The sequence below is a fragment of the Bos taurus genome, chromosome 5 (assembly GCF_002263795.3).
Source record: "Bos taurus isolate L1 Dominette 01449 registration number 42190680 breed Hereford chromosome 5, ARS-UCD2.0, whole genome shotgun sequence".
Lineage (NCBI taxonomy): Eukaryota > Metazoa > Chordata > Mammalia > Artiodactyla > Bovidae > Bos > Bos taurus.
Genome location: NC_037332.1, coordinates 50,895,667 through 50,911,588, shown reverse-complemented (window position 1 = coordinate 50,911,588; position 15,922 = coordinate 50,895,667). Strand labels below are relative to the sequence as shown.

Below are 15,922 nucleotides of genomic sequence, written 5' to 3'. Positions count from 1 at the left end.
CGCTCGGACGTCCTCACCACTTTCACATCTTTATTAACTCAGCAAATTCTCCAAACCCCTTTTCCCTTTTAAGTACTCGAAGGAGGACGGGATGTTCCCGCAGCTCAGGCCCTGCTGCCTGCAGAAGCAGGAGCCCTCCCTGCCTGGGTGATGAGAAGCCCTCCCGTCTGGTCTCTACTTCTAACCAGTCTTGGGCTTGAGACAGGTCATTTATTTCCTTAGCCCTCAGTTTTCTCATCCCTGATATCACTGTTTAAAAATTGAGAAAACTAAAAGACAAGAAAAATAAATATTATAACACCTGTTCTACCTTTCCAACAAAGCTATTGGCAAGATCAAAGGAGATGATGTGGAAGGGAACTACAAATTCTTTCTAATGCATGACATGTTTTATTTTTTTAAAAATCTTTTGGCTGTGCTGCATGGCATGTGAGATCTTAGTTCCCTGACCAGGAATCAAACTTGTGCCCCTTGAATTGGCAGCTTGGAGACTTGACCACTGGACCACCAGGGAAGTCCCAGCATGTTTTTGTGATTTATTTATTATTTTGAGGCTCTGAAAATAAGCTAGCTGGTGGAAGGAGGTGAGTTAAAAGTGAGCTCAAGGAACCTGGGTCTCACTTAAAATGGCAGTGATTGGGACTATTAATCCTGTTTTGGCAGATAAGCCAGGTGGCTCCCAAGGTAAAGGCTGCCAGTAGGTGGTGGGAACTAAGAAAAGTACAAATTCTCTTCCTCTCCACCCTCTGTGGCCAATGAACCCAGAAGCTCAACCTGCAGAAGTCTGAACATGGCATTTGTACCAGAAGAAAATAAAACTCTAGCACATTTCATCACAGTTCAACAAACTGAGTAGACCCTTTCAATACTGGCATTCTGGCAGGCTACCAAGACTGCACCCAAATTCTCTGTTGTGATTCCATCTCTACTAGATGATGTCATGAAGAAATACACACTGAACTTGGGCTTGAGACCACGCTCTGCCCTTAGGCAACACCACTTTGTTCATTCACATTTTAAAGTTTCTTGACAATCTGCCAGGAACACAAAATGAAGAAATGCTGATTAATCAATCAGATGGGGAGTGTCAGGGAGGAGGAATTTGGGCATCACGTGCCGTACATGGAGAGGGAAACGCAGGGGGCCAACGCCTGGGGATGAGAGAGGGGGCTGGTGGGCTGGAGCAGGTCTAGGTATTTTAGTTTGGCTGGAAGTAATGTATTTCCACTGGGGAGTGGTGAGGGATGAGGCTTCTCAAATCTTCAGTGTCTCCCTTTGTGAAATGGAAGGTTAGGACAAGGCAGCCACTGGGGATGCTAATGGCTCAAATATTCCCCAACTCTTCCATCATAGGATGAGTCATGTGGATGGGAATGACCACATGACCTCAGAGTATCTGGCTGCAAATGAATGAAGGGACATTTAAGTATAACCAATATGTCGCCTACTATCCCAGAAGAGCTGACTCATTTGAAAAGACCTTGATGCTGGGAAAGATTGAGGGCAGGAGGAGAAGGGGACGACAGAGGATGAGATGGTCGGATGGCATCACTGACTCAATGGGCATGGGTTTGGGTGGACTCTGGGAGTTGGTGATGGACAGGGAGGCCTGGCCTGCTGCAGTCCATGGGGTCGCAAAGAGTCAGACACTACTGATCAACTGAACTGAACTGAACCCCAGAAGAAGCTGGTTGCTTTGGCTGTGGGTATAATTTTCTATGTAAAATGCACCAGATATTCTTGAGGTTTTATTATTATTATTACTTTTTGGAGTCTATTGACGAGGGTGGCTATCATCTAATAGGGGATTCCCAGGTGGCTCGGTGGTAAAGAATCCGCCTGCCAATGCAGGAGATGCAGGTTCATTCCCTGGGTCAGGAAGAGCCGTGGAGAAGGAAATGGAAACCCACTCCAGTATTCTTGGGAAATCCTATGGACAGAGGCGCCTGGAGGGTTACCGTCTACAGGGTTGCAATAGAGTTGGACACAGCTGAGCATGTGCACACACACCATCTAAGAGTTAAAAAACCTTCTAAACCAGCTGAAATAGTAGGTAGAATAGACAGTCTGAAGTTGTACCCAGTGCCTGGCTGTGATAGCTAAGGCTTTCATTTTCTCCACATGAGGCCAGAACTTTATAACTCAGGGAAGTAAGCTAGATGAAGGAATTTCCTTTACATATGGAGGTGGGGGTGGAGTGGGGAGAGGGGCTCTCCTATCTTCTGCTCCTTTATCTGGAATTCCAATGGCTTGTTCACCACTGAATCAAAGGTTCACTGAATGGATCAGTGAACAAATGGACTTGAATCTAGTTTGTTAGTCATCTGAGGAATACATTTCTGTTCATTAAAATGCCCTGTTTGCCTGAGATAATTTTGGTTTCTGCTGTTTTCCCAGCATAATTATTAACAGCATCCCCACTGACTCTCAAAACTGTCCTGGTTGACAGCTAAGTTACCTAGTCTCCTGGCGCGTAAATAATTAAACCACCACTGTTCTTTATTCTTGTAGCTGCGCTTTGTAACCATTGGGACTGAACCTAACCACAGTGTGTTACTACTTCACAGGACAAGATTTCAGGGATCTCAAGTGAGCAGGAGAACAGGCTACTGTGTCTCTTGCCTTAGGAGAAGAAACTGAATCACCCCCGTAAGCTACGGGGTACTGCCATGTGACAAAGTCCACCGCAAGCAGCCCAGGTCTAGGCAGACCTGTGCGTAGTCGGAGAGTGAGGTATGAAATAGCCCTAGCCTAGCAGCCTAGAACCACAGGCATAGAGAGAATGAATCATGCAATCCAGGACTAGAGCATGGATGACTTTAGGATTACAAAACTAGAGTTCCTGAAACACTGAAGAACAGTTATGACAGTATTTTTCCAAGAGTGGTCTCTGGATCACTTGCTTCAGAACTGTCTAAAAATGTGAAAATCCCTAGGACCTCCACTCTAGACCTTGTGATTCAGGTTTTCAGGAAGTGGATTCCAGGATTTACATTGTTTAACAAACTCCTCAAACTATTCTTATATGCATTAATACAATGAAAGTGAAAGTGAAAGTTGCTTAGTCATGTCTGATCTGCAACCCCATGGACTGTACAGTCCATGGAATTCTCTAGGCCGGAATACTGGAGTGGGCAGCCTTTCCCTTTTCCAGGGGATCTTCCCAACCCAAGGATCGAACCTAGGTCTCCAGCATTACAGGCAGATTCTTTACCAGCTGAGCCACAAGGGAAGCCTGCATTAATACAATAAATTAATGTGAAAAAGATACTCTGTGTTTAACTGAAATATTCAACTGAAATTATTATTGTTCAGGAGAGGATCAGAGGATCTCCAGTGAGAAGAAATATTTGACAGAATGTATAGGTTGGCTCCTCTGTGTGACCACAAATTTCATGAGTTGCCAAGCTAGATTATTTGGTGTGTGTCCAAGTAAATTTCAAATTCTGGTTTTATTCAAATGGCTTGCTGGCAAATCTCGAGACACTTCCCAATGGGAACCATCCATGTGGATGACACACGGGTGCATCACAAGTGATTTTTTTTAACAACTAGACTGGAAATGCAAATGTTACAGATGCAAATGGACAGGCTAGGGCATAAAGTCTCTCCCGTATGTAAAGTCAGATGGTACTGGAATTGAAGAAAGCAGTTCTATACACTCTTAACATGTGACTATTTTCCCCCCAGACATTTCCAGAATGCTGATAGTGATGGGAAGAGGGTATAAGACTCCCCAAGGGGACATCAACCCAACTGAGAATGCAGATGTATGAAATGCTACAGACGCAGGACTAGAGAGGAGGTTCCAGAAACTGCCCACAAGCTGAACTCTTAGAACAGAGAGTAGAGTGGCGCTTGCTGGGGGGAGGGGGTGGGGAGAGAAGTGGAGAGAGAATGGTCAAAGGGCACACGCTTGCAGTTATAAGATGAATAAGTTCTGCCAATCCAAAGTAAGCAGGGTGATTATAGTTAAATATCTGTATATAGTGTGTTTTATATACTACTGGTTGGCCAAAAAGTTCCTTTGGGTTTTTCTGTAAGATGTTATGGAAAAACATGAACAAACTTTTTGACCAGCCCAATATATATAATACATATTGTTACTGTTTAGTCACTAAGCCATGTTGGACTCTTTTGCGATCCCATGGACTGTCGCCCGCCAGGCTCCCCTGTCTGTGGGATTTCCCAGGCAAGAATACTGGAGTGGGTTGCCATTTCCTTCTCCAGGGATCGAACCCACAGCTCTTTGTCTCTTGCATTGGCAGGCAGATTCTTTACCACTGTGCCACCTGGGAAGCCCCACATACATACATATAAATATATATATTATATATAATATGTGTGTGTGTGTATATATATATAATATATATATATAATAATAATACTATATTATATACTTCAGTTCAGTTCAGTCACTCAGTCGTGTCCGACTCCTTGTGACCCCATGAATCATAGCATGCCAGGCCTCCCTGTCCATCACCAATTCCCGGAGTTCACCCAGACTCACGTCCATCGAGTCACTGATGCCATCCAGTGATCTCATCCTCTGTTGTCGCCTTCTCCTCCTGCCCCCAATCCCTCCCAGCATCAGGGTCTTTTCCAATGAATCAACTCTTCGCATGAGGTGGCCAAAGTACTGGAGTTTCAGCTTTAGCATCATTCCTTCCAAAGAAATCCCAGGGCTGATCTCCTTCAGAACGGACTGGTTGGATCTCCTTGCAGTCCAAGGGACTCTCAAGAGTCTTCTCCAACACCACAGTTCAAAAGCATTAATTCTTCGGCACTCAGCTTTCTTCACAGTCCAACTCTCACATCCATACATGACCACTGGAAAAACCATAGCCTTGACTAGACGAACCTTTGTTGGCAAAGTAATGTCTCTGCTTTTGAATATGCTATCTAGGTTGGACATAACTTTCCTTCCAAGGAGTAAGCGTCTTTTAATTTCATGGCTGCAGTCACCATCTGCAGTGATTTTGGAGTCCAAAAAAATAGTCTGACACTGTTTCCACTGTTTCCCCATCTATTTCCCATGAAGTGATGGGACCGGATGCCATGATCTTCGTTTTCTGAATGTTGAGCTTTAAGCCAACTTTTTCACTCTCCTCTTTCACTTTCATCAAGAGGCTTTTTAGTTCCTCTTCACTTTCTGCCATAAGGGTGGTGTCATCTGCATATCTGAGGTGATTGATATTTCTCCCGGCAATCTTGATTCCAGCTTGTGCTTCATCCAGCCCAGCGTTTCTCATGATGTACTCTGCATAGAAGTTAAATAAGCAGGGTGACAATATACAGCCTTGACATACTACTTTTCCTATTTGGAACCAGTCTGTTGTTCCATGTCCAGTTCTAACTGTTGCTTCCTGACCTGCATACAAATTTCTCAAAAGGCAGATCAGGTGGTCTGGTATCCCTATATCTTTCAACATTTTCCACAGTTTATTGTGATCCACACAGTCAATGACTTTGGCATAGTCAATAAAGCAGAAATAGATGTTTTTCTGGAACTCTCTTGCTTTTTCCATGATCCAGTGGATGTTGGCAATTTGATCTCTGGTTCCTCTGCCTTTTCTAAAAACAGCTTGAACATCAGGAAGTTCACGGTTCACATATTGCTGAAGCTTGGCTTGGAGAATTTTGAGCATTACTTTACTAGCGTGTGAGATGAGTGCAACTGTGCGGTAGTTTGAGCATTCTTTGGCATTGCCTTTCTTTTTGGGATTGGCATGAAAACTGACCTTTTCCAGTCCTGTGGCCACTGCTGAGTTTTCCAAATTTGCTGGCATATTAAGTGCAGCACTTTCACAGCATCATCTTTCAGGATTTGAAAGAGCTCAACTGGAATTCCATCACCTTCACTAGCTTTTTTCGTAGAGATGCTTTCTAAGGCCCACTTGACTTCATGTTCCAGGATGTCTGGCTCTAGGTAAGTGATCACACCATTGTGATTATCTGGGTCGTGAAGATCTTTTTTGTACAGTTCTTCTGTGTATTCTTGCCATCTCTTCTTAATATCTTCTGCTTCTGTTAGGTCCATAGCATTTCTGTCCTTTATCGAGCCCATCTTTGCATGAAATGTTCCTTTGGTATCTCTAATTTTCTTGAAGAGATCTCTAGTCTTTCCCATCCTATTGTTTTCCTCTATTTCTTTGCATTGGTCGCTGAAGAAGGCTTTCTTATCTCTTCTTGCTGTTCTTTGGAACTCTGCATTCAGATGCTTATATCTTTCCTTTTCTCCTTTGCTTTTTGCTTCTCTTCTTTTCACAGCTATTTTTAAGGCCTCCCCAGACAGCCATTTTGCTTTTTTTTGCATTTCTTCTCCATGGGGATGGTCTTGATCCCTGTCTCCTGTACAATGTCACGAACCTCATTCCATAGTTCATCAGGCACTCTATCAGATCTAGTCCCTTAAATCTATTTCTCACTTCCACTGTATAATCATAAGGGATTTGATTTAGGTCATACCTGTATGATCTAGTGGTTTTCCCTACTTTCTTCAATTTAAGTCTGAATTTGGTAATAAGGAGTTCATGATCTGAGCCACAGTCAGCTCCTAGTCTTGTTTTTGCTGACTGTATAGAGCTTCTCCATCTTTGGCTGCAAAGAATATAATCAATCTGATTTCGGTTTTGACCATTTTGTAATGTCCATGTGTAGAGTCTTCTCTTTTGTTGTTGGAAGAGGGTGTTTGTTATGATCAGTGCATTTTCTTGGCAAAACTCTATTAGTCTTTGCCCTGCTTCATTCCGTATTCCAAGGCCAAATTTGCCTGTTACTCCAGGTGTTTCTTGACTTCCTACTTTTGCATTCCAGTCCCCTATAATGAAAAGGACATCTTTTTTGGGTGTTAGTTCTAAAAGATCTTGTAGGTTTTCATAGAACCTTTCAACTTCAGCTTCTTCAGCATTACTGGTTGGGGCATAGACTTGGATTACTGTGATATCGAATGGTTTGCCTTGGAAACGGACAGAGATCATTCTGTCGTTTTTGAGATTGCATCCAAGTACTGCATTTCGGACTCCTTTGTTGACCATGATGGCTACTCCATTTCTTCTGAGGGTTTCCTGCCCGCAGTAGTAGATATAATGGTCATCTGAGTTAAATTCACCCATTCCAGTCCATTTTAGTTCACTGATTCCTAGAATGTCGATATTCACTCTTGCCATCTCTTGTTTGACCACTTCCAATTTGCCTTGATTCATGGACCTGACATTATATACTTAAAAGTTGCTAAAAGAGTAAACCTTAAATGTTCTCAGCACAGAAAAGGACTGGGAATTACTGTGATAATCATTTTATGACAGTTGATCCTCAAACAACTAGGGGGTTTTCTGCACAGCTGAAAATCTGCATAGAGCTTAAATAGTCCGCTCTCTCTGTGGTTCCTCCATATCTGTGGTTCAATCAAACTCGTACTGTGTAAGAACTGTAGTATTTACTACAGGGAAAAATCTGTATAAGTGGACCTGTGCGTTTCAATCTCATGTTGTTCAAGGGTCATCTGTATATAACACATCAATACACTGTACACATTAAAATTATACAATGTCATATGTCAGTTCTATCTCAGTAAGACTGGAGGGGAAAAGGTGCCAAATACAACTGCTCTAAACTATCGAAGTATCCTTAGACAGAACTCAGCATTTTCCTTTTGTACAGGGGGATCCACTGTTATGAAGGTCTGCAGGTTATACAATTTGGGGAGTTTTTCCAGCTTTATTGAGAAATAATTGACATATATCACTGTATAAATTTAAGGCAGATGGCATGATGGTTTGATTTATATATTGTAAAATGATTACCATAATAGGTTCAACTAATAACCATCTTCTCATATAGATGCAATAAAAAGAAAAGAAAAAAAGAATAAAGAGGAAAAATTTTTTCTCCTTGTGATAAGAACTCTTAGGATTTATTCTTAACTACTTTCCTATATATTGTACAGCAGTGTTAACTATAGTCATCATGTTGTACATTACATGCCTAGTATTTATTTGCCTTATAACTGGAAGCTTGTACCTTTTGATCACCTTCTTCTAATTCTCCCTCATCTCCATTGCTGGTAACTACCAGTCTGATCTCTTTTTCTATGAGTTTTGTTGTTGTTCAGTCACTAAGTCATGTCTGACCCTTGGTAAACACATGGACTGCAATACACCAGGCTTCCCTGTCCTTCACCATTTCCTGGAGTTTGCTCAGACTCATGTCCATTGAATCAGTGATGCCATCCAACCATCTCATCTATGAGTTAATGTTTTTCTTTATGGGAAGCTCTCTTTAAGAAAATGAATACAGAACCTCCCTGGTAGTCCAGTGATTAAGAATCCACCTGGCAATGCATGGGACATGGGTTTGATCCCTGGTCTGGGAAGATCCCACGTACCACAGAGCAACTAAGCCTGCACACCACAACCACTAAGCCCACGTGCCTAGAGCCCATGCTCTGCAACAAGAGAAACCGCAGCAATGAGAAGCCTGCACGCTGCAACTACAGAGTAGCCTCCACCTGCCGCAACTAGAGAAAGCCTACGCCCTGCAACAAAGATCCAGCACATCCAAAATAAATTCAGTAAATACCTGAATTTTAAAAAGAATACAGGAATAATTATGAATACAAACTTAGATGCTAATGTGACTGCTTATTAGGAATGAGAAAAGAAATTGCAACAAATTACTGACATCATGAAAAATGAGGTCCTTTTCTTTTGAGGACTGATTATAAGGAAATGATTTCTGATTGTAACCTTGCCTGTCCTCTCCACAAAGAACTGTCTACCTCTCTCGGTAACAACAAGAACTCAAAGAGGACTGGTCTGGGTGAAGAGCACTGATACTTACATTTAATTAATTAGCATCTTTGTAAATCTGCCTCTACACTACAAACTAGATTGCCTTTCTTAATTAATTAGCTAATGCATCAACATTTATTAGTTTGCACTGGAAAGACAGATGATGATTAATCTCCAAGATTTCACAGCAGGTATATTCAAAATGGATAACCAACGAGGTCCTGTTGTACAGCACACGGAACTCTCCTCAGTGTTACGTGCCAGCCTGGATGGGAGGGGGTTTTGAGGGAGACTGGATACAGGTATATGTGTGGCTGAGTCACTTTGCTGTTCCCCTGAAATGACCCCAGTATTGTTAATTGGCTATACCCCAATACAAAATAAAAAGTTTAAAGTTTGAAAAAAAAAAAGATTTCACAGTGGGGAGGACATTTCTGTAGGAAGGAGATGGTAGAAGTTCTCCAAAATGCCATCAAGGCCTTCCTCCCTGGACAAGCACGCCGCTCTTTCCATCAAGAGCAGATTCTGGTTTGTACCTTATTTTATATCCCTGGATATGTTCCAATGCCTCCTGGTTTATAGTCTATGTGAACTTGAATAGAATTTGTATCCTATTGTTGTGTGAAACTTGTGCATGCTAAGTTGCTTCAGTCATGTTCAACTCTGTGAAAATTGTATAAACCTTAATTATGTTGAATTGGTTCATAGTGCTTTTCAGCTCTGCTATATTCTTCTACCCTTCTGTTTATTCATTCTATTAATTTTTGAGAGTTTGATTTTGAAACTCCAACTTAAAACCTTATCTACTTAAAAATAATTTTTATAATATACAGTAATATGTAGTAATTTTTTGTAATATACAGTACAACTGTATGTAACTTTGTATTTCCCAAGTCTCATCACACTTTCGAACTTACAAAATAAAAAAAAAGAAGGAAAGAAAAATGAGTGGATTCTGGTTCTCCTTGCCTCAAATATGGACCTACCACATGGTTTTCTTTATCAGCAGGATGGGGCGGAGCTGATGTTCTGGGACTTCGGAGGCTGGGTCTTAAAACACTTGTAGCTTCTGCATGCGTCTCTTGAACTCACTCTTGGGAGGCTTCTCAGAATCCAGCTGCAGTAAGGCCATGAGAAGCCGGAACCACATGGAGAAACTGTGTGTAGCTGCCTGGGCCGAGCTCTCAGCTGATGGCTAACTCTGTGAGAGCCATTCGGACTTTCAGCCCCTCTAGTCTTCAGATGACGGTAAACCCACTGACATCCAGCTGTGTGTATGTGACAGACCCCAAGGGAGAAGCACCTAGCTGAGCCCATGCAACCCACAGAAGTGTGGAAGATAATAAATTCCTCCATCAAGCTTCTAAGTTCAGCGTGGCTTGTTTTATAGTCAACAGAGGCACAAAGGGTTGTGATGTCGCACTTCTCGGCCCCTCCTCCCTATAGGATTGGTGAGAGAGAACTTGGGGCAATGAGCCCTCTGGAGTTTGCTCCTTGGACCCAACTCATCCGTAAGCAGCACCTGCTCCCTCTCCTGTCCGCCGTCCCTCTGTGGGGTGGAAAGATGAGAGCCTACAGCGGTCTAGGAGGTAAGATTAATTTGAGGGCTGGAGGTGAGGAATAGAAAGTCCATTTTGGTCTTAGATCCAAAGCATGGTTTCTAGCCTAACTTTATCCTCACTATAAAGTTATTTTCATCCCAGACTCCTGTGTCTGTTTTTTAAATTGGATCAGAAAACTCAGAGGGAAAAAAAGACAAAATTATTTTTCTTCCTTAGACCTCAACAAGCAACCTTCTTCCTTTCTCACAGACTAGAAAGCAAAGTTTTTTTTTAAGTTTTTAAAAATTTCACTCTGCCTCATACTCTAAATACTCTTCCATTCTTTCTTTCTCTGTCTCTTTCTATGTTTATTTGGCTGTGTCGGGTCTGAGTTGCTGCACATGGATTCTCTAGCTGTGGGCTCAGGAGTTGCTCTGAGGGGTGTGGGGAGTCTCAATTCCCTGACCAGGGATCAAACCTGCGTCCCCTGCACTACAAGGGGGATTCTTAATCACTTGACGACCAGAGAAGCCCCTCCCCTCAGTCCTTGTTATTAACACACTGTTCTGTGAAATGCCTTTCTGATATGCCTCCATGTGGCTTTCCTGGTCCCTGCCGGACTCAGATCCTCACTGCCGTGTGGGTTCACCTGCGCGGTGGTCTCCCCATCTGTATCTCCCCACCCCTGCACCCTCATCCATGTGCTGCTACAAGCTAAGGCTTCCACTGCCTCATTCACCGATCATGCTGTTCCCCTTGCTCAAAACCTGCTCTGCCACCCTGGGACCAGTTCAAGGCCCTCCAGGATAATTAGCCTCATTATACCTACTAGCCCTTCAAGCTAATCTTCCAAACTCACTGATTCTGTAAGGCAAATTTATTTCACACCTTATTTTTCTTGTTCTACTTATCAACGCTGAATATTCACTGGAAGGAGAGATGCTGAAGCTCCAGTACTTTGGCCACCTGGTGCGAAGAGCCGACTCACTGGAAAAGACTCTGCTGCTGGGAGGGATTGGGGGTAGGAGGAGAAGGGGGCATCCAGGATGAGATGGCTGGATGGCATCACCAACTCGGTGGACATGGGTTTGAGCCAACTCTGGGAGTTGGTGATGGACAGGGAGGCCTGGCGTGCTGCAGTCCATGGGGTTGCAAAGAGTCAGACACGACTGAGCAGCTCAACAACTACTACTTATCTTGTCCTTCTTCAGATTAGATGGTTCTCTCTCCCTTCTCTGAATTCCCCTAGTCTCTTAGGAGTCAAGACTCACAGGGTTTACAGTTGATGATTCTTTGGCTAGTCATACCTTACAAGTGGCCCAAAATTCTGATTCCGTGAGGACACATTCCCCAGTACGCTACCTGATATACACTACTGGACTCACAAGCTCTATATAAACAACCAGTGAGATTTTGTGGTCTTGATGGAATAGGAACTACAAGCTAATATTTATTATGTCAGATTCTGTTTTAAGTACTTTTTATATGTCATTTAGTTTGTCCCTTGGGTTCCTGGGCATAACGATCCTATCGTCCTCTTTTTACTGAGGAGGAAACTGAGATTTAAGTGAAGTAACTTTCTCAAGGTCACCCAGCTAGCAAGTAAAGAGGCAGAGCTTGTGGCCAAGACTTGATACCAGTCTGAGTTTCTAACCTCAATATCACACTGCCTCCTAAGGGATTTTTGAGGGCTCTAGGGGATCACTGTGGACAGAGACTGCAGCCATGAAGTCAAAAGATGCTCCTTTGAAGAAAAGCTATGACAAACCTAAGCAGCACACTTAAAAGCAGAGATGTCACTTTACTGAGAAAGGTCCGTATAGCCAAAGCTGTGGTTTTTCCAGGAGTGATGTATAGATATAAGCGTTAGACCATAAAGAAATCTGAATGCTGAAGAACTGATGCTTTTGAACTGTGTAACTGGAGAAGACTCTTGAGAGTCCCTTGGACTGCAAGAAGATCCAACCAGTCAATCCTAAAGGAAATCAACCCTGAATATTCATTAGAAGGACTGATGATGAAGTTGAAGCTCTAATGCTTTGGCCATCTGATGCGAAGAACAAACTCACTGGAAAAGACCCTGATGCTGCGAAAGATTGAGGGCAGGAGGAGAAGGGGGCGACAGAGGCTGAGATGGTTGTATGGCATCACTGACTCAATGGACATGAGTTTGAGCAAAGTCATGTGAAGGACATAGTGAAGAAGATGGTGAAGGACAGCCTGGTGTACTCCAGTCCGTGGGGCTGCAAAGAGCAGACATGACTTACCAACTCAACAACAAAGGGGATATTTTAATTCTTCCTCTACAACCCAAAGATAATTACTTTAACATTTGAGAAAATTTCCTTCAAGAGTTATATTTTTATGTATATATGTATACACATGCACATAACTTTTTACTGACTTATGATCATACTTTCATATATACAATCATATTTTGTTTATATATTTGTTATATATATTATATATTTGTTTATATATTTTGCTAATATAGTCTAACCATCTTCCACCAATATTGTTTTTTATGAATTGGCCAGACTGCAGAAAGTACACAGTACAATAAAACATGCTCGTTCCCAAAATGGGATTTTGGCCTGGGGCATGAAAAGCTACTGAGAATCAGAAGACCGTAAATGTTCAGATGTCGATGTGAGACTTTAAATATTGTTCAGGTTTTCATGGGCGACAACAGGGGCAGTCTCCAACAGAATAGTCAATTCTTTTCTTCATATGAAAGTCAACACTGGGAACCCCCATAAATGCAAAGCCTTCCAGAAGCAGGTGGGTAATGAAGACTAAACCATGTACCAGACTGTATGCCAGGCAATTCTGCAGATGTTCTCCTTTGCTTTTCCAAGCACCTTGTGAGTCTAGGCATCCTCAGCCCACCCGCAGGCTGAAAGGACCTGCAGAGGTCACAGGTAACGCCAGCTCGAGGGTTGGAATTTAGATACTGGAGCCAAAGGTCTTCCTTCTTTTAGAGAAGTCTGTTTCAGATGAAAGAAAAAAATAAAATCTGGGACTTCTGGCGGTCCAGTGGCTAGGACTCCAAGCTTCTACATTAGGAGGCCTGGGTTCCATCTCTGGTCAAGGAACTAGATCCCACATGCCACTACAACTAAGAATTTCTGCTGCAAATAAAGATCCTATGTGCTGCAACTAAGACCCGGTGCAGCCAAATAAATACAGATAAATATTAAAAAAAAGAAAAAGAAAAAAAAAATCTAGAGGAAGACAACCAAGAATGAGCTAAGTGAGTGATTCTGAGTCACAGAAAACAGCTGACAGGAATCCTGAACACGAAGGAGAGGAAAAATGAAGCTGAGAGAAAAGCAGTCTCCTTGTCCAGTCTGGCAGGGATGGAATGGGGGGGCCCCTGCTGAGTTGATAGAGTTGGCTTTGTAAACCGGTCCCCAGCCAGAAAAAGATCCCGTTCTTCCAAGAGCCGAAAAGGGGCCTAAAGTCAACAGCACAGTCTTGGAATGGAGGCCAGAAGGCGAGAAAGACATTAAGAGGAATCCTAGCTGTCGGGAGGGCCTGCCACAGGCCAGAAAGGGGGCGTGGCATGGAGGACATCTGGAGGTTTAGGCTGCAGGCCCAGGCCACGCTGCCTGAGGACTAGGTCACGAGGTGTGTGCTGGACAGGGTGGAGAATTGCTGGAAAGAAGGTGCCGAATGCCTCTGAATTCACCAACCCTTTCCTTCTCCACTTGAATTCTTTAGGGTGATATACAAAAGCCAAACAGTGATGAGCTTCATCAAGCAAAAGGATGGAGACCTGGTGGGGGGTGTTTCTTTTATGAGAAGAGAGGCTCCAGTTACATGGAGAAAAGATGCTGTGGACCAAGGGCGGGTCAAAACGCTTCTCTTTTTTCGCCAAACAGGCCTCCGCTCGGTTGGTGGGGGCCTCTCATGGAATTCAGTTCTTCTTGGCCAGAAATCCTTACCTTAGACCTTGGAAGACATGAGGGAGGCTCTGCAAACCTGGCGGCTGCTCATTGGGTTTGGCAAACTCTAGATTTTTCCAGCGCCTTGTGTTCAGCAAAACTGAGAATGTGTTTGGCTAGAAACCCTTCTCTAATTTTTAAACCCCTGTGCATTTTTTTAACATAAATTTGATCCACATGGTTTCGATTTATTTTTATTTAACTCGTCAAATCGAATTAGGAGCTACAGTGATGAATGGGAACAATGCTGATTTCCAAGAAGATTTTTGAGCCTTTTTTCTTAGAACAAAATCACATTCCAAACACCCCCACCCCCGCCCCACCACCATTCCCCTCCCCGCAACCGTTAAAACTACCAGACTGAGCTGAGTTTGAAATTTAGAACCCAAATGTGAAATAAAGATCCATGCTTGGCAAAGATGAAGCATAGCAGAAGAATGTTCTTAGGAAGTCACGGTTAGAAAGCCAGCATAGACTTGGGGTGGGGGTGGGGAATGAAGACAGAAGGGAGTCGGTTTTTCTTCATTAGATAGTTTAAGAAGATCTACCTAGCTTTGGGGGCTCCTAACAGCAGCCCCTGAGCTGTTTCTCTAGGGTCTGACTTTATCGCTTCTACCCAGGGAAAAGGGGCTTCTGCTCCAAGATTGGGGACAGGGGGTCCCCAGTACTCCTCTCTTTCTTCTACACTTCTCATAGGAGTGGATTCAAGCTGCTCTCCCCACCTCCTCTCCAATCTTCCTCCCTGTTTCCTGGCTCTGGCTAAGGCCTCTCCATCTGGAAACATTTAAAATGTACAACAACTTTAATCTCGTGCAAAGGAGTCTTGAGATCTGCACTACATACCCATTAAGCTAAATTATAGGTGAACAATCTCATTTTGCACAATTCTGTCTGGCCTCAGTTGGCACACGCGAAAGGCCATTCCTGTGTTTCCCAATTACTTTTTCTACCACACCATCATTTTCTACAATATCAGTCTGGGGCCAGCCATATTTCTCTGAGAATCTCTGGCCACTAAGGCCCCAGGACAGAGGTACTCTCTTCAGAGTCCCTTCAAATAGTCCTCGGGGGGCCCTTGGACACACCAAAAAAATCTCCTTGAATTCAGCTTCTCTCCCCTACAGAGCCTGAGTGGATCAGACAAACTTGAGTATGAGGATCATCTTGTTAGTTAATAACTGTACAGCCAAGGGGAGTTAACTTTCTTCCCTGAATCTCAATTTCCTGATCTGTAAAATGGGTATACTAACCATACATACCTCACAGAATTGTTGTGAGGATTTTTAAAAAAAAGTATGTTGTTTGGCCCAGACTCAATAATCAATAAATGTCACTTGTTATTGTTATCATAAAGGTGCTACACTTTATTCAATTCTACAACTTTCCTAAGAGCACTTACATTTTTCCAGAGGTTGCTGGTTCCCTTTTAAATCCTCCCCCATCCCTCATTAATGCTGAAACAACCACACCACTTCCCTGAGAATCAGCATCACTTCAGACAGGTAACATGAAGTTTCTGATCAACCAACGGATTTTTCATTAGTCCTTGGGGAATCTCCCAGGTTGGCCCTCCTTGGGATCCAGAGTAGCACAGCGACTGGAAGATCCATAACCTAACTGCATGGAGAGATCATTTTTCTGA

The 15,922-nt window shown here is 43.1% G+C and overlaps 1 protein-coding gene across 3 annotated transcripts in view; it reads right to left on the bottom strand.

Moving 5' to 3' along the window:
- PPM1H (protein phosphatase, Mg2+/Mn2+ dependent 1H) overlaps positions 1 to 15,922 on the bottom strand; it is a 307,659-nt gene that overhangs the window by 30,507 nt on the left and 261,230 nt on the right. The gene's annotated exons all lie outside the window — the stretch shown is intronic.